The 8672-nt window shown below is 41.3% G+C and overlaps 1 pseudogene; it reads left to right on the top strand.

Moving 5' to 3' along the window:
* Positions 1 to 1717: 1717 nt before the first annotated feature.
* Positions 1718 to 3659, top strand: LOC102253483 (annotated as a pseudogene).
* Positions 3660 to 8672: the final 5013 nt, after the last annotated feature.

Below are 8672 nucleotides of genomic sequence, written 5' to 3'. Positions count from 1 at the left end.
CTCAGAACCGTGTGTCTCTAGGTTATTTGCCAATGAACCATTCATCAAAAATAAAGATTCTCAAGCTCTACTGCTATTAGATACACAGTAGAGATCAATCACAGAGATTCAAACTATACAGCAAAGAGAAACAAATTTATGACATACATGACAACATAGAGGAAACAAAAAGCAGTATTCTTAGTGAAAGGAGTCAGACGTGAAATAGTCCATCTTGAATTATTCCACTTGCATAAAATGCTAGAAAATGTAAACTAATCCACAATGATAGGAAGCAGATCAATAGTTGTCTAGGACATGGGGTGAGTGGGAGAGATGGACTGCCAAGGGGCATGACAGAAAACCTTGCAGTTGCAGTTAATAGAAATGTTTGCATCTTGACTGTGGTGGTGGTTTCTCAGGCGTATATATCTGTCAATACTTATTGAAAAACACTCTTTAAATGGGTGTAGAGTGTTGGATGTAAGTTATATCACAATAAAGTTATTAAAAAATCATAGGAATTTAGGATTTCAGAACATTAGACTAGACTGCGTCAATCCGTAGAGGAGCCAACATGTACTCTTAGGATTTTATAAGTTTCCACAATAATTTTTAAATTCTGTTTGCTCAATCACAATGAAAACTTTAAAAGAATGATTTAAGCAATTTTACACAAGTGACAGCTTTCTTGCTATGCACTGATGAGTACTATTCAAACATATGTCCGTTTGTGTGTATAATCCTTTGGTGCTACATAGTAGTGCTATGGTAATTTAATCATTGTGCTATGACCAGAAAAGAGGTGATGCAGGTTTTATATGTAAACTAGAGGCCCGGTGCACGAATTCATGCATGGGTGGGGACTCTTGGCTTGACCAGCAATCCCCGCTGATCGGGGCCGGCTGGCCGGGAGGAGGGACCATGGGAGGTTGGCCAGCTGCGGGAGGTTGGCCGTCAGGAGTACAATGACCACCAGGGGGCAGCTCCTGCATTGAGCATCTGCCCCCTGGTGGTCAGTGCACATCATAGTGACTGGTCGACCGGTAGTTCGGTCATTTGGTCGTAATGGTCGCTTAGGCTTTTATATATATATATATATAGATTATATAGTCCCACTAAGTGCATATTAATTTATATCAACCAACTAAAGATTTGTAGAACTCAGAAAAAAAAGAAAAATATATTATTAAATCTCCAAAAAGCAGGTACAGTATATTTTTTATATTTCAACTCAGCAGTGCTTCCCATGTTCATGTAATGAGAAGGGAAAAAATCTCTTTCAGAGTTTTAATTTTACTTTTTGGTTTTATAGCTTTTCTTATAGACATATAACATGTATAAGAGCCTTGTGTCATATACACACAGTTTATATGCTATACAGGTTAAATATGATAATGAGAAGAGCTAAAAGTCATTTTTATTTGAATATATTTTTTAATTACTCAAGTTTGAGAAAAACCTAAATATCACTTTGGAAATGTTGACAATTGTATTATAATTCTCTATCTGCTAATGATATTCCTGTAAAAAATGATGTCATTAAAATTTAACGTAGAAATATCCTTTTAAGTCATGATCTTAACTCTAGTCATTCACTGTAAATATCCAATGTTTTTAGTGACATGATAAAGTAGCAAGACTTGTTGGATTGCCTTGTTAAATAGCTATGACTTCAGACACAAACAAAACTCATTTATGGCAAAATGGCAGCCTCCACAACCTGGCCCTGTGCAAGATGGCGGCCTCCGCAAGGGGAGCTAGCCCTGCACATGTGCAGTGGGCTCGCACTCAGTGCCTATGGGTTGCGCAAGAGGCTGGTGACTCACGCCCCCTCCTCCCTGGGACTCAGACCAGGATTGGGAGCCACCCCAGCACTAAGGCCCAGGCCCAGGGGTCATAGCAGCAGCGGGACATGGAGGGTCCCAGCTATGCCAAAAAGTCGTACTCTGGCTTGCTCGGGGTGGTGGAAGTGTGAGTGTTGTCTATATCTTCAGAAACAATTCTGTGGGTGAAATGGTGCCAAGATTCCCCATGAATTCAACAGTGATCCAATTCAGAAAAGCAGTTGCACCGGACATACAAATGTTTCAGATTATAGACAGACTAGAGGCCTGGTGCAGGGATTTGTGCGCCGGTGGGGTCCGTCAGCCTGGCCCGTGGGGATCGGGCTGAAACCGGCTCTCCGACATCCCCCGAGGGGTCCCAGATTGCGAGAGGGTGGTTCTCGGGTGACACACTCCCCAGAATTGGGCTCCTTCCTCTCTGGTTCTAGGTGCATCACCCGAGAACCACAGCTGCCAAGTCACCACAGCTCGGCAGCTCCTGCCTTAAGCGTCTGCCCCCTGGTGGGCAGTGCGTGTCATAGTGAATAGACCAGTGGTGGGCAAACTTTTTGACTCGAGGGCCACAATGGGTTCTTAAACTGGACCGGAGGGCCGGAACAAAAGCATGGATGGAGTGTTTGTGTGAACTAATATAAATTCAAAGTAAACATCATTACATAAAAGGGTACGGTCTTTTTTTTTTTAGTTTTATTCATTTCAAACGGGCCGGGTCCGGCCCGCGGGCCGTAGTTTGCCCACGGCTGGACTAGACGCTCAATGCAAGAGCTGCCCCCTGGCAGTCAGTGTGCTCTCACATCGGGAGCATCACTCAGTTGACTAAAAGGCGCCAGACACAGGGCTCATGGCTGGCAAGCACTGCTGTGGCTGCGCAAGCCTCTCCCAATCAGGACTGGCTGGGCGCGAGCCCCTGGCAGGCGCAGCAGGGCCGGGATAAGTGGGAGTGGCAGGCGGCATTGGACTGCCAGTTTCGGCCTAAACCCTGCAGGCCATGCTGAGGGACCCCACCAGTGCATGAATCCATGCACTGTGCCTCTAATATATATATCTAGTCATCGAGCCCACCAGGCCCCACTTCTCCAGGAGCGCCTCCCTATCAGCCGCCCTACACGCTGGTCTCAGAGCTCACTAGTGTCCTCCTGCACCCTGAGTGGTCCCCAGCCACTGGGTGAAGGTTAAGAAGCTTCCAGGCATCGAGGCCTTATTCCAACAGCTTGCCCCTTTGTATGAAATTGCCGTCTTTATGTCAGAGGCTGGCACAACTGCATTTCCACCCATGGGCAGTGTGGAACCCCACGGCTTCATCTCCTGCCACCTTTTCCAAGATGCTACACAATGCATGGATGGGCACCATGTTAAGGACCTGCCCTGCCTGAATCGGGACCCAGCCCGTGTGGTAGTTGTGGACTGCAAGAAGGAAGCTTTCCACCTACAGCCCTACAGTGGTGTTGCACTGCGGCCCGGGGACAGCAACTCTGATGGCCGGGTCTTGTTGGACTTGTCTGCCTTCCTCAAGATTATTGCATTGAATGGTGTGGAGGATGTCCAGACTGGACCGTGCTGGAACACTATGCCCTGGAGAATGACCTGCTGGAGGCTTTCAAACAGCGGCAAAGCCGGCTAGAGCAGGAAGAACAAGCAGTGCCTGGTCAAGCTCTCCAGATCCAGCAAGCAGACCCTCTTTTTCAGCTCTCTTACCCGCCGCCTGTGGCCTGGCTCCAAACAGCCCTGACCTCTGGACCTCCTCAAACTCAGTGCCTGGGTCCCGCACCCCAGGCTGCAGTGCTCCCAGCCCAAGGCTTGGGCAGCCACATGTCCATTAAAGTCCATCCCTGACACCATCCAGAGAGTCTCCAGATGGGGGCACCGGGGTGAGGTCTGAGTGGCTGGTCATCTGCCAAGCACAGAATGAGTGCTTTGGTGGGTCAGGGCTGGTTTTTAACCCAGGACTGGAAATCTGAAAACCTGGGTCCCTGCTCTGGCTGAGTCTTCCTGTGTCCTGTGTGATCTGCAAAAAGTGCAGCTCCCTTTCTGGCCGCAGATTCCCCATCTGTGGAAAGGATAAGAGAGGACTTCTCTGGTGGTTTAAAGACAGGTAGCTGCGAGGCTGCTGTGTAAATATGTGGAGCGTGGGCTCAGTGGACTGTGGTGGACAGAGATCACCCCATCTCAAGAGGGCAGCTGCTGCTCAGTTCTGCCGGCTGTGGTCCCATGGAAAGGTGGGTAGAGAGTTGCTCAATCTTCTGATTTTCAATGGAAGCCAGAAATTGGGATTTTTATTTTAAATCTCCCAATATTAAAAAAAGAAAGAAAACTCATTTGTTTGTAAATTACAATTCATCATATGTGTTATAACGTAAGCAATCCACAAATTGGGGTTACTGATATGTATGGCATAAGTTTTGAAGAGCTGGCAACATCAACGTAATTTTTTTTTGGAAAACTGGATTTTTAAAATAAATTCCTGATAATTTTCCTGTTGGTTATGTTAAATACAAGTATGTTCTCCTTAGCAACTAGGGTACATAATGAGAAAAGTGAACATTGATAAAATCCTTTTAGTCCATTTGTTACAGTTAATGCTAAACCAGTATAAAGGCATTTCCTGACCATTTTTTCATTCCTCTCAATTTTAATAAACCTGGAAGACAAAGCACATACCTCCAATGGAAGCAAGCCAGCCAGCTGGGAATTCGTCCAACCTCCCAAAACAGGAACAACAATAGCAAAACAAGAATATCTATGAGCAAAATCCAAAATTTGTAATGAAAAACAAAAAGCATTAGAATTAGAAGCTCTGCCTTGTCTTTTTTAAAAAATTTCTTTATTGATTAAGGTATTACGTATGTGTCTTTATCCCCCCATTGCCCCCTCACCTCCCCCACTCATGCCCTCACCCCCCTGTTGTCCTGTCCATTGGTTATATGCATGCATGCAAGTCCTTTGGTTGATCTCTCCCCCTTACCCCCACCCTCCCCTACCTTCCCTCTGAGACAGAGAAGCATCGATCAGACCATCTGCTTTGTCTTGCTTCCCCTTTTGTGCCTACCCAACAACCAACTGGACAGTGAGCCTTGGAATCTTGGAATACTTCTTTCCTACAGGCAACACAAAGATGGCATTCCTTTGATTTTTAGTAGAGTTTTTCCAAAGTGAATCCTTGTAATGATGGATATAGAGAAGGTTATTTTATGGCTATTCAAAGCTATTTAGGACTTAAAATGAAAATATTCAATGATACCTTTTATGTGGCCAGTTATTTTACACACGGAAATTTCCCTAATATCAATGTTTGCCAATTTTTCAGAAGGAGAACAGGGAAAAGACTCATCACATGTTAGACATAAATAAGCTACACTGGAACTTCACTTTTTTCACTTAACTGTTTAAATAGTGTATAAGCCAACACTATCCAAGCAAGATAGCTTCATGATTCAGGAGCTGAGACTCACATCTTTATTTCCACTGACCGATGTGTTGACTTCTGCAAGTTATTTCTCCTTTATGAATCTGTCTTATATCTTCAAATGAAGTGGGTAGACTAGATCCGACATTTTAAATAAAAGCTTAAGTGTATATATCTCAAAGGCCCCTAGGGATAGAAGCAGAGAGTGATTGAGTAGCTGTCTATCAACCCATCCCTCACTGCCAACTTCACCATCTTTCAACAAGAAATATACTATTTTGTATTTATATATACTGGATTTAGTGGATTTTTAAAGAGAAAATTGATGTAGAAATATGTTTTTAAATGCTGGTAACTATTAGAATGGATTATCTCCATGGTGTCTTCTAAGATCTGTATGTAAACCTACAAGTAATGGAAAGTGGAATGCAGAACTTGTTATCACTGTTAATAATGACACCAGCATGTCACTAAAAAACAAACTTTTTAACGTAATAAGTTGTCCATTTAAAATGAGGCACATATTTGTTCAGAGTTGGTTATTTAGGAGATGGAAAGCATTTTTTCCCATAGAAGCATTTTTTTTCCATAGAAATAGTTTTTAAGGTGAAATGGTTAGGCTAGCTGAAAAAAAAAAAAAGAACTTATTTAGGAGATGGAAAGCATTTTTTCCCATAGAAGCTTTTTTTTCCATAGAAACAGTTTTTAAGGTGAAATGGTTAGGATAGCTGAAAAAAAAAGGAAAAAGAAAGCTAATTTAACTGCCAAAATAAGAATGATCCATTTTCAATTAAAAAAAAGAGTGAGAGCCCTGGCTGGTGTGGCTCAGGTGGTTAGAGGGTCCTACCATACACCAAAAGGTGGCGGGTTCAATTCCCCGTTAGGGCACATACCAGGTTGCAGGTTTGATCCCAGGTCCTTGGGGCACTTGTGGGAGGCAACTGATCTACATTTCTCCCTTGCATCGATGTCTCTGTCTCTCTCTCTCTCTCTCTCTCCTTTCTAAAATAAATTAAAAAAAAAAAAAGAAGAGTGGGAGAACTACTCTCACAAAAACTGCAGTTAAGTTCAGGAAGAAAAACAGTATCATAGATGGACTTTTTACATTTAATTTTTAATATTTGATGACAAATTACTTGAGATAGTTAATCTATTTCACTATTTTCTTTGTTTTTGAAAAGTTATACAGAGACATGATTTGAGAGAACCTCTTTACTCATGTTGGCATGATGACTATGAAATTAACAGCAACAAAAAAGAGACAGGGATTATTTAACTTTATTCAGAATGAGAGATTTGCTCAACCCCATTTATATCCTGGTATCCCTCTTGAAGCTAAAGCAAACTCTAAAAATTGGTGTTAAAAGTAGAGGGAAAAGCCGTGACAATAGTTTTCACTATCTAACTTTTCCCACCTTGTTCAAATATATAGATTTCTAATCAAAAGATGTTGATAATTCAGGGAGTAGCTCGATTAACTGGTGGAATGTTCATATGATTCAAAATCTATCCTGAGATTAAAAGTGTGTTAAAATGACCAGTAAATGCGATCCAGAAAAAAAGAAACAACTTAAGAGTCTAAGTATCTAGATAATTTAGTCAATAAAATGCCAATATGTAGTTATTTTAATATTATTAATTCTACTTCAGTCAAAATATCATATTTTAAACTGTTTCCAATACCTTATAAAAAAGTCTATTTCACTTATGTTTGAATATTTTTCATCTGAATATTATAATGGGAGAAGATGGTTCAGAATCCATGACTTATTAGTATATTGTTTAACATTCTGAGTAAATGGGACAAACTTCAAAAGTGATCATAATAATTTCCATGTTCTCCAACCTCATTTCTTGGATGTTTATATGGTTTGTCATTCTTGACCTTCCAACAGTGGGGTAATTGGGAATCCCACAAAGATCTTGGTCTCCATGGGCCTGATTGTGGGAAATAGAAATTCCATATTATTATATCCCAAGATTATAGTTATCATGAATAGAGTTACATGATCATTCTGACCTAAAGGTTAATGTACATTGGATACTCTGCATATATTCTGAAATCTTTATATTATAAAGAAGGAAAATTGTTAATAGTCCATCTGTATTGTTTCATCATTAAAGAAGAATAATCATATCTTTATTTTAAGCACTAACATAGGACCTCTTTCTTTAATGAATCACAAATACACAAAATTCTTTCCACCACTTTTATGATAGGAATGCATTAGTGTGTTTTCACATAAAACAAACAAACATATCTTTCCAGTTCCCCACTTCCCTTATTACAGCACAAATGTAACTGAACAAGAAATTTGAAGTTTGAGTATATTCCCACAGGATTTTAAACATTTGAAGGAATGTGCTTCCTAGGCAATTATTTTTAGGAAGGTAGTATGTGTGTTTCAGGCAGAGGTTCCATTCTGATATGAGCATGACTGATACATCATGTATATATATATAGTAATTCTATGTCATTTGCGGGAGATAGTCATCACCAAAAACACACACATGCGTCATGTGGTGTATGAAAATTATGGCTTGATTAAACTTCTGTTTAATTCCAGGAAATACTATAGATTATTGAAAACTTAAATTTTAGAAGAAAAGAAATGATTCCTCTTTCTGGGAAAGCAAAATGAAGGGGCCAAGTATAACATTTTTTTGAATAAAATATTCATCCAACAATGTCAGCATACTGTTGTATGTCGTCTTCCTTCTGTCGTTTTTCCTCTCTCTGTGAAAGCCAAAAGTGACTGGATGGCAGAAAGAGACGTCCTATACATTATAGGGTTCTTCAGTAGCAATCTGAAACTTCTTGCTGTTTTGTTCATTATCTGTATACCCCACATATAAATAATTACATACCTAACTAAAAACTTTACTATAAATTAAAATTTTTTTACAACGTTTAAAAAATTATACTTATGTAACAAAAATATTACTATTCATTTCTTGTCAAATGGTATTATATAAATATACTATACACTGTTTCTTCATTCTAAATCATGATTTCCCCAACCATCTAAAAAGACAAGGGCTTCTATGCTTTTGAGTATAACATTAATTAATGCTTTCTTACTAAGTAGTAGGCCAAGTATTTACAATACTAATCCTATATAATAAAGAAGTAATATGCAAATTGACCATCACTCCAACACACACGATGGCCGCCCCCATGTGGACACAAGATGGCCGGCAGGAGAGGGCAGTTAGGGATGACCAGGCCTGCAGGGGAGGGCAGTTGGGGGTGACGAGGCCTTCAGGGAAGGGCAGTTGGGGGTGACCAGGCTTGCAGGGGAGGGCAGTTGTGGGGGACCAGCCCTGCAGGGGAGGGCAGTTGGGGGGGACCAGGCCTGCAGGGGAGGGCAGTTAGGGGTGACCAGGCCTGCATTGGAGGGCAGTTGGAGGGGACCAGGCCTGCAGGAGAGGGCAGTTGGGGG

The sequence above is a fragment of the Myotis brandtii genome, unplaced genomic scaffold (assembly GCF_000412655.1).
Source record: "Myotis brandtii unplaced genomic scaffold, ASM41265v1 scaffold191, whole genome shotgun sequence".
NCBI lineage: Eukaryota > Metazoa > Chordata > Mammalia > Chiroptera > Vespertilionidae > Myotis > Myotis brandtii.
Note: the sequence above shows the minus strand (reverse complement) of the source record. Positions and strands in the feature narration are given on the sequence as shown.